The sequence below is a fragment of the Bactrocera latifrons genome, unplaced genomic scaffold (genome assembly GCF_001853355.1).
Source record: "Bactrocera latifrons isolate USDA-ARS-PBARC rearing strain unplaced genomic scaffold, ASM185335v1 scaffold_464, whole genome shotgun sequence".
Taxonomy (NCBI): domain Eukaryota; kingdom Metazoa; phylum Arthropoda; class Insecta; order Diptera; family Tephritidae; genus Bactrocera; species Bactrocera latifrons.
Window position 1 is genome coordinate 138,806 of NW_017537117.1, and position 15,691 is coordinate 154,496.

At 36.5% G+C, this 15,691-nt stretch overlaps 1 protein-coding gene across 2 annotated transcripts in view; it reads right to left on the reverse strand.

Annotated features, from left to right (window-relative positions):
• Positions 1–15,691, reverse strand: part of LOC108973171 (protein trapped in endoderm-1) — an 80,489-nt gene that overhangs the window by 45,402 nt on the left and 19,396 nt on the right. Inside the window, exon 2 of one of the 2 annotated variants that reach the window (XM_018940238.1) lies at positions 3,581–3,722. The exons of the other annotated variant lie outside the window; for it this stretch is intronic. The gene's annotated coding sequence lies outside the window, so the exon portion shown is untranslated. The remainder of the gene's footprint in view (positions 1–3,580; positions 3,723–15,691) is intronic. 2 annotated transcript variants of the gene reach the window in all.

Consider the following 15,691-nt stretch of genomic DNA (forward strand, 5'->3'; position numbering starts at 1 on the left):
TTGAAGGCGAGCTAAATTGAGAGGGCGAAACATCGCCTCCACAAGGTTGTGCACAGGGATTGGGACCCGCCACGTAAAAAAAAATGTTCCAATGAAAACTAAACGACAGCCTCGGATGAGAGACCACTATTTTATGACGACCATGGCAAACGAAATAAGCACTACGATTGAAGGGCATGCACCTGGAATGTCCGGTCCCTTAATTGGGACGGTGTCGCTGCCCAGCTGGTTGATGCCTCGTAAAAATAAAGGCTAACATCAACGCCGTCCAAGAAATGCGATGGACGGGACAAGAACTAAGACGTAGAAGTAGGTTATTGTGGCATTTACTACACTGACCATATAAAGGAGCGCAAATTTGGTGTGGGATTCGTGGTGGGAGAGAGACTCCGTCGCTGAGTACTGTCACCCCAGTGGATGAACGTCTAGCCACAATCCGTATCAAAGCGAAGTTCTTCAACATGTCGATGATCTGTGTCCACGCACCGACAGAGGAGAAGGACAATGTGACCAAAGATGCCTTCTATAAGCGTTTGGAGCGCACCTATGAGAGCTGCCCCCGCCACGATATCAAAATCGTGCTTGGCGAAAAAGGAATATTTGGCACTACTCCACGGCGAAACAACCCTAAATGGATCCAGACTGATCGATTTCGCTGCGGCACGAAATATGGTTATTTGTAGTACTAGATTCCAGCATAAGAAAATTCATCAAGCCACCTGCCTGCCTTCGGATCGAAAAACCACCAACCAGATCGATCATGTTGTGATAGACGGAAGACACGTCTCCAGGGTTTTTTGACGTGCGTGCGCTCCGGGGTCGTAAAATCGACTCGGACCACTACCTTGTTGCAGCCAAGACTCGCACCCGCCTCTGTACAGCAAAAAAAAGGAAGTGAACAAACACAAGGAAGGTTTAATGTCGAGAAGCTGCAGTCACAACAGAGAGCAGAACGATTTTCTACTCGACTTGCATTCCTGCTCTCAGAGGGCACTCGTCAAAGGGAACTGGATGGCGGTGCTGCACCGAAACTGCCCGGCGGAGGTCTTGTGGTCTTCAGGAGTGTATCATGGACGAGATGTTCAGGGGATGTGGATACATCGACTCGTTCCATGGAGTGTACAGAGCAGGCAAATAGACTAAAATCAACTTACTGCTGATGGTTGAGGCGAGGTTGCGATATGCGTCTTGATAGAATTCGAAGGTGCTTTTGATAATGCGTCTGACGCAAATGTGATTAAGGCAGTGTAGAAAAGGAACGTGTTGGCTCCAGTATGCAGAAGGATGGAGGCTCTTCTGCCTACTAAGGTAGCTAACACAACTGTAAGGGAGAGAAAGATTCGTCTTGTCACTACGAAGGAGCCTAGTAGGAGATGAGCTCCTTGAGGAGCTCACCAGCAATGGGAATAGTTTCCAGGGTCACGCCGACAACACCAACCCACCAAGGCCCATTATAACTTTAGGAGCGGTTGCTTGGGCACCTAAGGCAACGCAGACTTCGGTAGACGTTCAACTATCGAAGCTGCAATGCAATGCAGCAGTACGCACTTGCCCCACTGCAGCAATTGAAGTCATGCTGGAGCTCACACCGCTGCATTTAGTGATTAAACAGGTAGCGAAACATACAATGTACAATGCTACAGGGTACAATGCTGCTAATGGCAACAGAGGGTTTCAGCAAAGGGAAAATGATGCCGTCTCCACAAATCAAAGCCATAGATGAAAACCCATCACTGGCCCTTCTTCTAAGGGACGGCGGTGCAAAGAGGATTAACTTCACAAAGAACTTTAAGAGTTACTCTCGTCAGCAAGGGGGAGTGAAATGACTCCACGCTCGATAAACTTCTGAGAGGCAGCACTACCCAGTGGTACACTGTCGACTCAAAAACACCGGATCATCTTTCAAGCAGAAGTCTTTGCTATAAATCAGTGCGCAGAACTCAATCTCCACCACAACCAACGTATCGCCATACTAAGCCAAATCGCACTAAAAGCAATTAGTATGAGGTTAAATCGCTTTTAGTGGAGTGTATAGGAAGGCTGAACCGCCTATCAGTGTGCAACTGGGTACTATTCTGGGTTCCGGGACATAAGATGTAGCTGATATTGAGCTGGCCGACAAATTAGGCCGCTCGCGGAATCGTCCAGTATGATGGGGCCAGAGCCATGTATTGCTGTGGGGTCCCATACTTTGAAGGAGCAGCTCTCGTTGGAAGAGAGAGTGAGGAGAGAACAGCACTGGCAGTGGGATGTCAAGCTGATTCTAGGAGGATGCAACCTCACAAGGTTTAAGGAGGAGAAGCAATTTGCAGAAGCCGGCTAAAGGCCTTAGGTTCCATCTACGTGGGTAGAGGTCATATATAGGGCACGATAGAGCGTAGGTCACAGCGCAAAACCTCAATCTTTACTATCTTTCTATTTATCTATTGCTACTATCAACACTTTCGAAAACGTAATGCTTCAACTGAAGGGGTTTGCCCTTGAGATGGAGACGCCCATGAAGACCGTCAAAATTGCAAAAATTATTTGCACCATTATAAAGTGATCAGATAAATCCGTCGTTAAGTATTTAAGAAGGATCGTTAGCCACAAATATTTGAAATAAAAGTGAAAGACGAGCTCTTTGAAGCTTCAAAAATAAAATTAGGGTGTTATGGCAAGGTTCTTGATTTTCTATATAGTATTTACTCAGAAACGTAGAAAGTCGATTTATTAAAATAAATCTGTTTGAGTCATAGCTTTAAAAGTTTCCTTAACAAAACAAAACAATTTTATTTTTTTTGTCAATTCAATTAATAAAACTATAAGCAAAGTCTATAAAGATCGTGCAATGGCATACTCACCTCTGAATTCGATATTACTTTTGTTGAAAAATATTACTTGAGTCAAATCATATAACATTAAAAATGCTTTAATTGGCAAATTCAAATTAAACGACTATCTGATAAAGAGAACCTAATTTAATTAGCGGCACTACAAATGAAATTTGCAGAAAATACAAACTGTACATACTATTGTTTCTCTGAGGTTTATCATATTTTCCTTGTATTAAAGAATACAGGTGTACTTTGGTTGTGTAATTCCTTAGAATGCGAAGTTCAACTATTATCTGAAACGTTCACCTAATTTCCAGGGAAATTAGTTTTCAATAAAAAGAATATCAAGTTAATGTCAGTTCTATAATAATTTTATGACTACCAAGCAGCAAATAAAAAGTATGCTGCAGAATATTTTTTTTATTATATTCATGGTTTGATTTCACACATTTTCGGTAGTAAACTGCAGTTCGAATATGAGGTTTATCACGTCAACTAATGAAACATTCTTATTATATTCTTTCCATCAAAGATGTGGCAATGAGCTGAATTTGTCCTCTGCAATTTTTAAACAAGTTATGGCTTGAACGGTCAGACAGAGGGGATATACAGAGATTCGGAAATAAATTCTTTCGGCATTCTGACCATTTCAATATATGTTACCTTGTATACTATAATATGTTCAAAATGTTATTATTTCATATACATTAATGTACATACATATATGAAAATATTTTTATTGTTATCTATTCAACTTATCTTACCTTAAATGCTCCCACAGGTTAAAATTTCGAAATATGTTATATTATCGATATCATCATATTTTATCTTTTTTTATTGTAAAATTTTAACAACATTCAGAAAATTATTATTCAATGTTTTCATCGGTCCAACTCAACTTATCACCTTAAATATGAACAATGAAAAATGTGTCTGAGTTATATTAAATATTTCATTTCAACAACAGCAGCAATTGTAATCGAGTATTGTTATACTAAGTTATAAATAACGGATGCAATAATACCATAACACAAAAGTCAGTATGCATACAGGGGTGTACCTATAAAAGGTATTTTGTAGAGCAAAAGTTGTACATATAAAAAACCAACTTTCGCTAAAAAGACTGGAAAAGTTGTTTATTCCAATTTCAGTATTTTTAGATGAATACAAAAAAAGTTAATTTTTGTACAGTAGATTTATTTTATTTTTAAATTCTATTCATTGAAAATTCTAACATCAAAACTGATAAAACCTAAAGCAATATTATCTGTACATTTCATAACAGGCACAATTTTTTTTAAGCGTAAGAACGTATTATAGTTAGATTTATCATTTCTATTTATATACTAATGTTGACTCAGCTAATTTATATAATTTATAGTAAAGGGAATAGACCAAAATATGAGTTTTCTAACTTATTTTTATACAAAAAATTTATTTTGATAAATTTTAACGCATTTTATCCCTTTAAATTATTTTTTTACCCGTCAATGTACGCGCGTTCTTTAAGCGGATATTTAATTAAAAAATTAAATATGTTCGTAAGCACACAAAACATGCAAACATACATATGAAGGAACAAAGCATAGTAGATTATATAATTGAGAGTAGGGTGAATATATTAAACAGCTGGATTCAAAAAAAATGAGGAGAGCTTGGTTTGTGTTTTGTGAGGTTGTTTAAACTACATAACAGAAATTAGAATTCGTTGCAAAAGCATTACAATTAATTAAATATAAATAGAAAATTTTAATTGACGTATTGAAATACGTTAAAACTGATCACAGTGGTTACGCGAGCTAATTGCTAAGGCAATTTTAAGCCATCTAAAACAAGGAGTAGCTCCTATTAGTATAACATAAGGATCTGTGGCAGAAAAATAAAATATGTTTATATAGCATTTACATATATGACATGACATATGGAATATTCTGTTCAACAGACAATAAGCAGGACAGTTTGAAACTTTATGTAATGTTTAACTGTCTATTAAAGCAAAAAGCAATTTAAATTTTAAGCTTTGTTTTAATAACAGAAGTAAATATTTTAAGTTTTCTTGTCTACATTGTGGGAAACACGAATTGCAGAACAAAACAGTGGTTCTAATTAGAGTGTTACCGAACAAAGAGTAAAAAAAAAATTATAAGTAAGAAGTTGTAAACTCGGATAATGAGTACATAAATACCATACATAATTTTGACACTTCTTCAAAGTATAATAATGGATACACTTGGGATACACTTCTTGCGAAAATATGAAAAATTGATCTACAAATCACCCTAACTCCCAAGTGCTATATATAATGATTTTACTTATTCTGGCAGGCTTTATGCCGAATTATATTCTATTATGTGTGAGTTATCTCCATAAATTGCATTGAAACATATTCTCCATTATATTTGAGTAATGCCAAAAGTTAATGCAATCACTTCAAATTTCAATACCCATTATAGCGATTTCCAGCCATATTGATTTTTCACCTGACTTTATATCGCTGATATTGGCTTTTTAATTAAATTTAGGGCTTTTCTTAACCATAATACGGTGTAGGTGAATAACCTTTGATCCAAAGCCCATGTCCTTAACATAATTATTTCCTATTATTTGGTTGCCTATTTATTCATACATATATAGGTCAAGATAGATAAATTTTGAAAACAAAAATCTAATAGTTATTTTAGACTCATCGGAATCGAAAGATTAAATAACATTAAGGAGAAAATAATTTACTGACGATGTCAGGTCGGTCAAAAATCTATGTATATGAAGTAAGTCACACGGATATTCGAAAATTCTATATTATTCTTATATAGACGATATGTTTATTAATTTAAGACAAAAGATACACTGCTACTAGTAAACCACGCTCTCTCATTTCCATTTAGATAACTCACATATTGACCGATATATGCGGAATAAAGTCCCCAGAAAGTTCGACAATCCTTATATTACATATATGGAGGCTAAGGGAAGTATTGACCCCTATTTTGGTAATTTTTGGCCTTCAGACGTACTGTTAGGAGGAAAGGATACTTTCCTAATTTCATTTATGTACCTCATGCATTAACCGATATTTTAGGCAAAAAGTCAATATAGGTACCCATAGGCTTGAACAAATTCAATTAGCATTTGAAAGCAGACTATTATGACGCCCAAAACATTCGGAAGCTGAAGACAGCGTTCAATAGTAAGGATTGCATAAATCAAACCGAAGCCGCACGAAAATTCGAATGCTCACAGCCATATATCTGCAAAACGTTGCATATACTTATCATTAAAGGCAGAAAAAAGTAGCGTTGCCCAGGGTACACCGAAGAGCAGATAAGTCAAGTTAAATTACAATGTCGGTGTTCAAGAATTTGACTGGAAAATCATTGATTTTAGATGACGAGAGCTACTTTTCAGCCGCAAATGCCGGGCAACGATGTTTTTTACATAGACGATATGTCTATAACGCCTCCCGAGATATAATAAAGTACAAATTAAAAAAAATACAAAGTTATGCTCTACATAGCAGTTCTCCTAAGGGTATTTCTGAGCCATTCTTTAAACCAAGTGGACTGGTAATAAATGATGAGACGTGCATCAATCAATGTTTGGACAAAATTTTGGTTCCTTTAATACATAAACACCGTAAAAACGATGAAATCGTATTTTCTTCTCATTGTGCAAATGCGACATTGGAGTTCTTGGTCAACAAAAACATTTACTTAGTGCCTAAAGAAAAGAATCCGACAAACTTACCAGAGTGCAAGACAAGTCAAAGCTTTAGTGTAAAAAATGGTAGGAAGGCTCAAAATTTGAAGCAGCTGAGACGTTGCATCCGGAAGTACCTTAAGAAATTTGATAGTAACGGTGTACAACGTGCTTACTCAAATATCCGGGGGTTGCTGACAATGGGCCGTATTTTGAAGTTCATTAATTTTTTCGTTTTTAAAATATAACAATTATAATACATGGAATAGCTTACGCTTTTGTTAATAATATATTTGAGCAACGCTGAAATAAAATTAGTGCACATTTTTAGTTAGAATGCGTTAATTTAGTTTACTTCTGCTTACGAAAAACTTTACAAAAAACAAAATTGAAAAAAATCTCGAACGAACCAAAGCGAAATAACAAAAACTTATTTTACGTGGTCACGAGTGTATATACAATACAGTGGTAAATTTTCTTCCATTCGAACAATATGACCGTGCAACCGCTATCTTTTGATTCGCTGAACTATGGCAATGTTGCCGTATATCTCGTACTAATCCTCGCACCATTGACTGCCGTATTCGCCGTTACCAATGCGCAAAGAACCAAAAAATTTAATTTTAATTAAAAAATTTACAAATTTTCCACAAAACCTTTCTCTCGAACACTCCTAAGGCCGACTCATCAGATTATGACGAGAATAATGAGAGACTTATAGAGTTTAGTCCTTGTTCGTCGAGAGAGGACTTTACTTTTCATTTGCCTACTCTGTCCAAAGTGGCACTTGTTGCGATTCGGCGTTCGATTTCAAACTTGAAAATATTATTGGTGTTGATATGGTTTACAAGATAGACGAAGTGATCTACGACTTCAAAGTTGTGGCTGTCCACAATGACGTCTAAACCAAGTCGCGAATGCGATGACTGTTTGTTTGACGACAGGAGATATTTCGTCTTGTCCTTGTTCACAACCTGACCCATGTTCCTCGCTTTTTTATCAAGTCTGTAGAAAACAGAACTAACTCCGCGGGTTTTGAAGCCAATGACCTTCTCCATTTAGCTCTGCAGCTCGTATTATTTTCACCAGTAATAGATTGAAGAAGTCACACAATAGGGGGTCTTCTTGTCTGAAACCCTGCTTCATATCTGGTGTGATACCAAGCCATAGCGGCACAGAAGCTATTTATTTTCATTCGAAGGCGATTTTAAAATAGACAAAGAAATGGTTTGTATCGATCTTACTTTCCAGAATATGGCAGAAAACCGGTAAATAATAAATCTGAATAATCGGTTGTATAGCGGATTTATATTTTAGTTGTCCGATCTCGCCGATTGCGATAAATGATAAATAGAATGACAGCTTAGATGCCTCCCTCTTTTGTGAATTTGGCAGAGCACACTTTGGTTCTAATTATCGGGCATGCTTTCATCTGATCGATGTTAGGTCCTTGGAGCGTACGCACCTTAAAGACAATGGAAATATCTATCACAACATAATCGATCTTGTTTCAAACTTTTCGGTCTGAAGACAGCCAAGTGGCCTGAGATTTATTCTGCTGGAATCTAGTAATATAAGGCAAGCAGCCTTAACCCATTTGTAGAGGTTTCGTCACGGAGGCTGAATTTCCAACTATTGTACCAACAATGGTTTCTTTGCCAAGCGCAATTTTTGCATCGTGGTGGTGGGGGTCTTAATAAGCCCGCTCATAAAATATATATTTGATCTCTGATACGGATTGTGGCTAGACCCTCATCCACCCGAATGAATTCCAATCTCTATGCTAAATTACGAAATAACACTTCACTTCTTTAAATCTTAAGAAGCATTGTTGAAACTACTGAATTTTTTTATAAGTATTTTGTTCTTAGTAAGCTAAAATGCTAAAAGTACTAATCATGTTACTCAGATAAGCGACAAATAACAAGACTTTTGTAACTCATGCATCAAAAAAAGGCCGCTCATTGCGTTTCAGTAGTGGTTATCGTATCGTACACCCGACGTACAGTGGGCCAAAGAGACTCACATCTCGGATTAATTACGAAAACAAAAATAAGGCATCTTGAAAACCGAGCATTCTTCCTTAAAGTATACAAAATTCCACATTACTCAATTGAAAAATAGTTGGCAGTACCCAAAAGTGCTTATGTAATGAAATTGTGAACTTAATATTTATGAAAAATAAAATAAAATTAGGAATAAAGGTGCAGATCTTTCTTAATTATTTAAATTCAATTAATGTCAAGTGATTAAAAAAAAATGTAAAAAACTAACCATGAAGCCTTAAGTTGAGGTGGTTATTAAAATATTTTTCTAAAATTTGTAATAAGAAATATTAATTTTTTCAAATTTCGAAGTTAGTAGTTGAATTTAGTTAAGTTTCATTAGGGTAGTCTTTTTTCAATTTTTTTTTTTTGTATGTACAAACCAACTTTTCCATTGAAAGGTTTCGAAAAAGGCCCAACAATAATGTCAAAATACCCTACTGACCCTTTAATAATAATAATAATACCCAAAGATTACCGTCCCCCCGCCCAACCGACGCGAGGGGCGCAATCCGCGAACGAGCGGAATTAGCCGAGTCATAAAAGGCAAGAGAATTTTAAGCGTTGCGATCTTAAGCTGCTCAGCTACAGAAACAAAACTTTCAACAGCCAAAATTAAGAATTAGATTAAAGTTTATAATTTTTAAATGTTACTTGTTAAGAGTAGATAAAATAAGTTTTTTAATGGTAAAGAGTGAGTCTGTTAGATCAAATGTGCTGGAATGAGAATTGAAATCATGCCATACACAGCAAAATGGTTCGTTTAACTTAAAATTAAAAGTAAGGGTCTAAACTGCGTGGTAAAGCGAGCGGGAACGTTAAACGCAAATGATTTAAGGTAAAAAGTAAAAATTGTTTTTGAAGGGACTCTAACTTATCTGAATGGTTGGTTGGGGTTCCATACCACAGAAGCATACTCTAATATAGACCTCACCAGAGATGTAAAAAGAATTTTTGTGGTAAGCGGATCTCTAAATTCTTTAGACCAAYGTTTAACAAAACTAAGAGCGCCTTTAGCTTTAAAAACCGTGAAAGATGCGTGCAGATTAAAATTGAGTTTGGTGTCCATAGTTACTCCCAGATCAACAAAACATACTTGTTCCAACCTAAAGTTTTGTATTGCGTATGAAGTAGGATCTACAGCTCTACGTGAAAAGCACATCGTTTTGCATTTTTTTGGTTCAATGGCATGTTATTTCTATCACACCAAGAAACTAGGTTGTTTAAGTCTATTTGCAATTGACATCTTTCGCTATTCGAACTGAATGATTTAAAAAGTTTTACATCGTCAGCATACAATAAAACTTTTGAAAACTTAACAACAGATAATATGTCATTAATAAATAACAAGAACAGAATTGATCCCAAATGGCTACCTTGAGGAACGCCTGAAGGAACATTRATTATGTCGGAAAGAGTATCGTTAAATATGACTTGTTGAATTCTATTACTAAGATAAGAAGCAACCCAATTTAGAAATATTGGTTGAAAACCAAGAAGATCAAGTTTATTCAAAAGAATTGAATGGGATACTTTATCGAAAGCTTTACTAAAATCTATGTATATGACATCAGTGTTCTTATTCTCCCTAAAGCCCGTTGATATATGTGATACAAATTCAASCAAATTAGTTATTGTAGATTTCCCTTTACGAAAACCGTGCTGAGAACAAGAAATTAGTGGAGAGATCCGRAAGGTTATGTGGTCYGTTATAATTGGTTCAAAAAGTTTAGGTATTGCAGACAACTTTGCTATTCCCCTATAGTTTTCAATAGATGACCTAAATACACTCCTATGCAAAGGAATTATAAATGACTTTTTCCATATGGATGGAAATAAACCTTGCTTAAGAGATGAATTAAATAGTTTTGTTAGGGGTTGGTATATATATTTGGCATATTTGTTAAGAAAGCACGAGGGAATCATATCTGGGCCATAATTGTATGATTGTTCTAATATATTTAACTGATATAAGACGTCTAAAGAATTCAGCGAACATATTAGAAATGGTGTGATTGTTACTGGACATACTAGACTTATATTTACGTATAATATTATTTTTTACTTTATTTATATAATTATTATTACTTTATTTATATAATAAATATTTGGTTAAGTTCGGCAAATTGTCGGCGCAATTTAGAATATTAGTCAGCAATTAAACCAGTTTTTTTAAAAAAGTTTAAAAGCACGAGATTTTCTATTTTTTAATTTACATAATTCTTTCGAAAACCATAAATTAGAACTCATTTTATGAGTAACAACACACTTCGGAACATATTTCTCAAACAAGTTTAAAATAGTTTCATTAAAGTGGGAAGCACTAAATTCAATGTTGCCACTGTAATCTGGCCAAGTAACTTTAGAAAGTTCGTAATTAATTTTCTTAAAAGGGGTTACATGGGTTTCACAGTTTAAAAAAATCGAAATTTTTGTCTTATTAAATTCTATAACATCTCTAGAATATTGTCCTAAATTTTCAAGTTGATCCGACTAACAGTTTCCTTGAAAATGTGGACGCTCGAGGTCAGCTATAGGCTGAGGGCGCAGTAGGTGAAACTTTAAACACGTTTTTCCCAAAACTATGTCTTCAAAGTCGGTTGTCAAGATTTCTCGCGATCCGATCTTGATGGAATTTTACAGGAGATATCATTTACATGGTCTTGAAGGAAGGATTTTTTTTAATTACAACTATTTATTTAAAAAAATGTCCAAAAATTTTCATCGAAATTTGCATTTTTTTATAAAAACGTCTGCTAAAAATCCAATTTTCATTTTTTTTTTGTTTTCCTTCGTCCAATACCTAGATTTTTGTTTTTACTAAAACACGTACTTTTTATTTTTAGTTGAGATGATCCTGAAAGAAGTCGTGCTGACAACGCGGATGCACCTGCCATTTTGATATTTTTTTTTTGTAATTTTACAAAGTGTTTATTAAATATGAGTCTTTTAAATAAAATAAAAAAAAAATCATTAAAATATTTCATTTTTTTTTTCATTTCAGCACTTGAGAACCAAGCGAACGAAGTAACCTATCTTGGTATTCACCCAGACAGAAGGCTCACGTGGAGAAAACATATCTCTTGTAAAATACCTTGTATGAAGATTAGAGCTGCAAATTTACATTGCCTTTTAAGTAAAAAAAAGTGCTTTTATATAATGCGATCATAAAATCTATTTTGATGTATGGCATTCAGCTTTGGGGTACGACCTGTGCAACTAATATTAATATAATACAAATGTTCCAATCTAAAATGTTTAGACCAATCACGTGCCTTGGTACACGAGTAATGAAAATATCCATAAAGATCTTGGTATTCCTATGGTAAAGAAAGAAATATATATCTAAACTCCGAGATCACCTAAACCCAATGCTTTAGTTTATTCCTGCGCACTAAAAGGCAAATTATCACCAAAACAGCTCAATCACTTAAATGAGCTTGTCTAGTTTTTAAAGAGTTTTAAGATTTCACAACTTATTGTTGAGCTTTAAACAAAGCAGATCAAAATAAATAAAGCATCATGGGCTATCGGCCGACAGATGGAATTTATAATTCTGTTATATTGGAAGTAGACTTGCTTTTTTGTCCGCATTTGATCATTTTCGTAGTTTCATAATATAATGTATCGAATTTGGTTTACTAGGTGCTGATATTTACATTTTTTACTCAAGTTATCGCTTGCACGGCGGACAGGCAGTCGGAACTCATATCGTCATCGTGATTTCTATCTCGATTACTTTTAGGTGATATAATCAATCGTTAGGTGAACAAAACTTATACTTTTTAAGTGAACAAAACTTATAGTTTGTAGAAATATGTTGTGCGAATATAAAGATAATGATTTACACTTATATACATTGTACTCACCACCAAGTCATGGTATGCGTATAGCAACTTCTGAATGTGACAGTTTCTATCTTAAATTTTTTATAGGAGGTGATTACAATGATAAGCGTTTTGTGGGCTTACGTACTCTAAACCCAAAGGGTAGAGAGCTTGATAAATGCATCGTAAAGAATGATTTTAAAGCACTGTTAAGCTGTGAGCCCATTTACTAGGCGAGTGAACCAATTTGTGTTTCAGCGATAACACAGTACACCGTGTAGTTAATTACTCCTTATAAGGAAGGAATACTGTTCATCTGGATTTTTTGGCATGCAACAATCATTAATATTTTTTATTATTTAAAAAAAAAAATAACCACACGCCATTTTGTCAGAAATCTAAATTTTTATTGTTCTTTCATTAAATATTAGGTTGTCAAAAAAGTCTTGCGGTATTTTTTATTGAATTTTCAATCGTTCATATTTTTTTGATGACTCATGCCCAGCTCTTGATCGATGCTACGGCTGCTACTATGCCGGTCTCTTTCGACCAATTCAGCGATTTTATCGCAATTTTCGACGACAGGCTTTACGGAGCTGGGGCATCTTCAACCACCTCTACACCAGAACGAAAACGTTGAAACCATCGTTGTGCGGTGGAAATGGAAATTGTATCGGGTCCATAAACTGAACAAATTTTATTGGCGGCTTGAAATGCATTTTTGCCTTTATCGTAGTAGTACTGTAAAATTTGCCGTATTTTCTCTTTATTTTGCTCCATGTTTGCGACGCTATAACTCAGGAACGACTTAAAAAAAACGACAATCGATCAAACACGCGTAAAATGATCTTTCCAAAAAGGTATAGCATGACCCGATGCGACGAATAAAACTAGAACTACGCGCTCTCAGCGCCAACTAGCGAAAATAACACTAAAGAATCCACTATATTTTTAGAATTTAGGGTATAAAATAATCGAAACCGAGATAAAGGCCAAACGCCTTATTTGGTAAGAGAACCGAATTGAATTCTGTGCCATCATCTCATCGGTGGCAACATCGATCCCAAGGAAGCTAATATAGACTGTCAGGGCATAGCTTTCCGGCAAATGATATCAAGCTCGAAATTATCAATATATAAATCCTTCACTTACACATTGTCAAACAGGTTTCCGCCAGAAATTAGTACTCAGTGAAAAAAAATTGTTCGGTACTTGGTGAGCTCAACAGCGTTCGGTTTGTATATCATCCCCTAAACACGGATTTAGTCGGGCACTTCTTTTCTATTTCAAATACATATGTTTTATGTACATGTATGTATGGGTTTTATAGTCGTCAGCTTATGGTTGCTTCCGATTTTGTTGGCTTTTCCTTGCCTTGATTAAAACACGTGCTTCAACTTTTACCTAACCAATACTTTTATTTGGAAAGTGGCGTGTTCTGGGCGAACAKRTGTGAGAGAATAAAAATGGTGTGATCACTGTAAGAATGCGCAGAAGAATGAAAGAATAATGGCGGTTCTGTTAACTGCGGTGCAGATAAATTAATGAGTGCTGCCAAACCATCGAATTGATGGTGCTGCCCTTGGGTGTTAGGTGTGTTCGCGTACTACACTGCCACAACCAGCCCCCCTTTCAATCTGTGTGTGCTTACAGACACAGACGTTTAGGRAATCGAACTTTTCTTCCCAGGCGAGTTGTGGATTTTACTTGAGGGTTGCTGATCTCAGCTGGAGTAGGCMCTGCGTTCTCGTCGATAATGTTGTTGTCGTCGGTAAATGCCGCTTTCAGCCTGTCGATTGAAATTTTTCTAATTTTGTTTCGGATGTCCAGCGTGAAATGTTTCGGATGACGTTTTATTACAGCGAATGGTCCGTCATACGGCTGCTGCAGTGGTGGTCCAATTGCGTCGTTTCGCACAAAGACGTGCGTACATTGATGGAGTTCCTTTTGTATGAATGGTTTTATYTTTGWGTGGTGCGCCGTTTGCGTCGGTCGTATCGATTCCATTGCATGTCTGAATTCTTGCACAAACTCTGCTTCGTTTTGGTACGGCTTCAGTTCGGTAAAAAAAATCTGCTGGTAGTCGCAAGCTTTTTCCGTAAACTAGTTCCGCCGGTGTTGCCTGTATGTCCTCTTTAAATATCGATCGAAGTCCAAGCATGATGAGCGGTAACTCGATTGCCCAGTTTCGCCGATCTTTACATTTTAGTGCTGCTTTTAGTGTACGATGAAAACGCTCGACTAAACCGTTGCCTTGGGCATGATATGCGGTTGTGCGGAGGTGACGTATACCTAGTCTTTCGTTGASCTGCTTAAAAACTTGACATTCAAATTGTCGCYCYTGGTCCGTTGTAATTTTAGAAGGTACACCAAATCGCGTGATCCATGTTTCTATGAGYGTGGTGGCGACAGTTTCAGCCGTTATGTTTTTGATAGGTGCTGCTTCTGGCCATCGCGTAAATCTGTCGACGATCGTTAGTAAGTATCGGTAATCGTTTGAAGGCGGTAGTGGGCCGACTATGTCGATGTTAATATGGTCGAAACGTGACTCTGTGGTATCGTACCGTCCGGGTGTGGTCTTATTATGCCGCTGAATTTTCGATTTTTGGCATGGTATGCACTGCCTTGCCCAGATTGCAACGTCCTGGTGAATGTTGGGCCAGACGAATCTTTGTTTGATGAGTCGGGTAGTCGCTCGAATACCAGGATGTGCAATGTCGTGTGTAGCGTTAAAAATTGTTTTGCGACATGACTTCGGAATGTAAGGTTTGCATTTGTYGTTTGAGATATGGMAATATATCTGTTGTGCTGAATTGAGCACGGGCATCTTAGTCAAAATTATGCTGTAGYGGTCGTTSCCTKGAAGAATGGCTTTCAGTTCACTGTCCGCATTCTGTTCTGCCGCAATGACCTCGTAGTCGATAGGTTCGCGTTGCATTACGTTGATGCGTGAAAGAAAATCGGGTACTGTGTTTTCTTYACCCTTTACGTAACGTATATCAGTCGTAAATTGGCTGACGTAATGCAAGTATCGGAGGTGTCGTGGCTCTGCCTTTTCGGGTTTCTGYTTAAAAGCGAAAGTGATTGGTTTGTGGTCGGTGTAGATCGAGCWACATCTACCTTCGAGTTGATCGGCGAAGTATTTAACGCTTTTATATACGGCGAAAAGCTCTCTTGAGTATGTACTCCAATTACGTTGAGATGTTGTTAACTTGCGTGAAAAAAATCCTTGGGGCTGCGCCTCGTCGTTTTTTATTTGGTGCAGCACGCCTCCGATACAGTTGTCTGATGCATCGACTGATAGTGT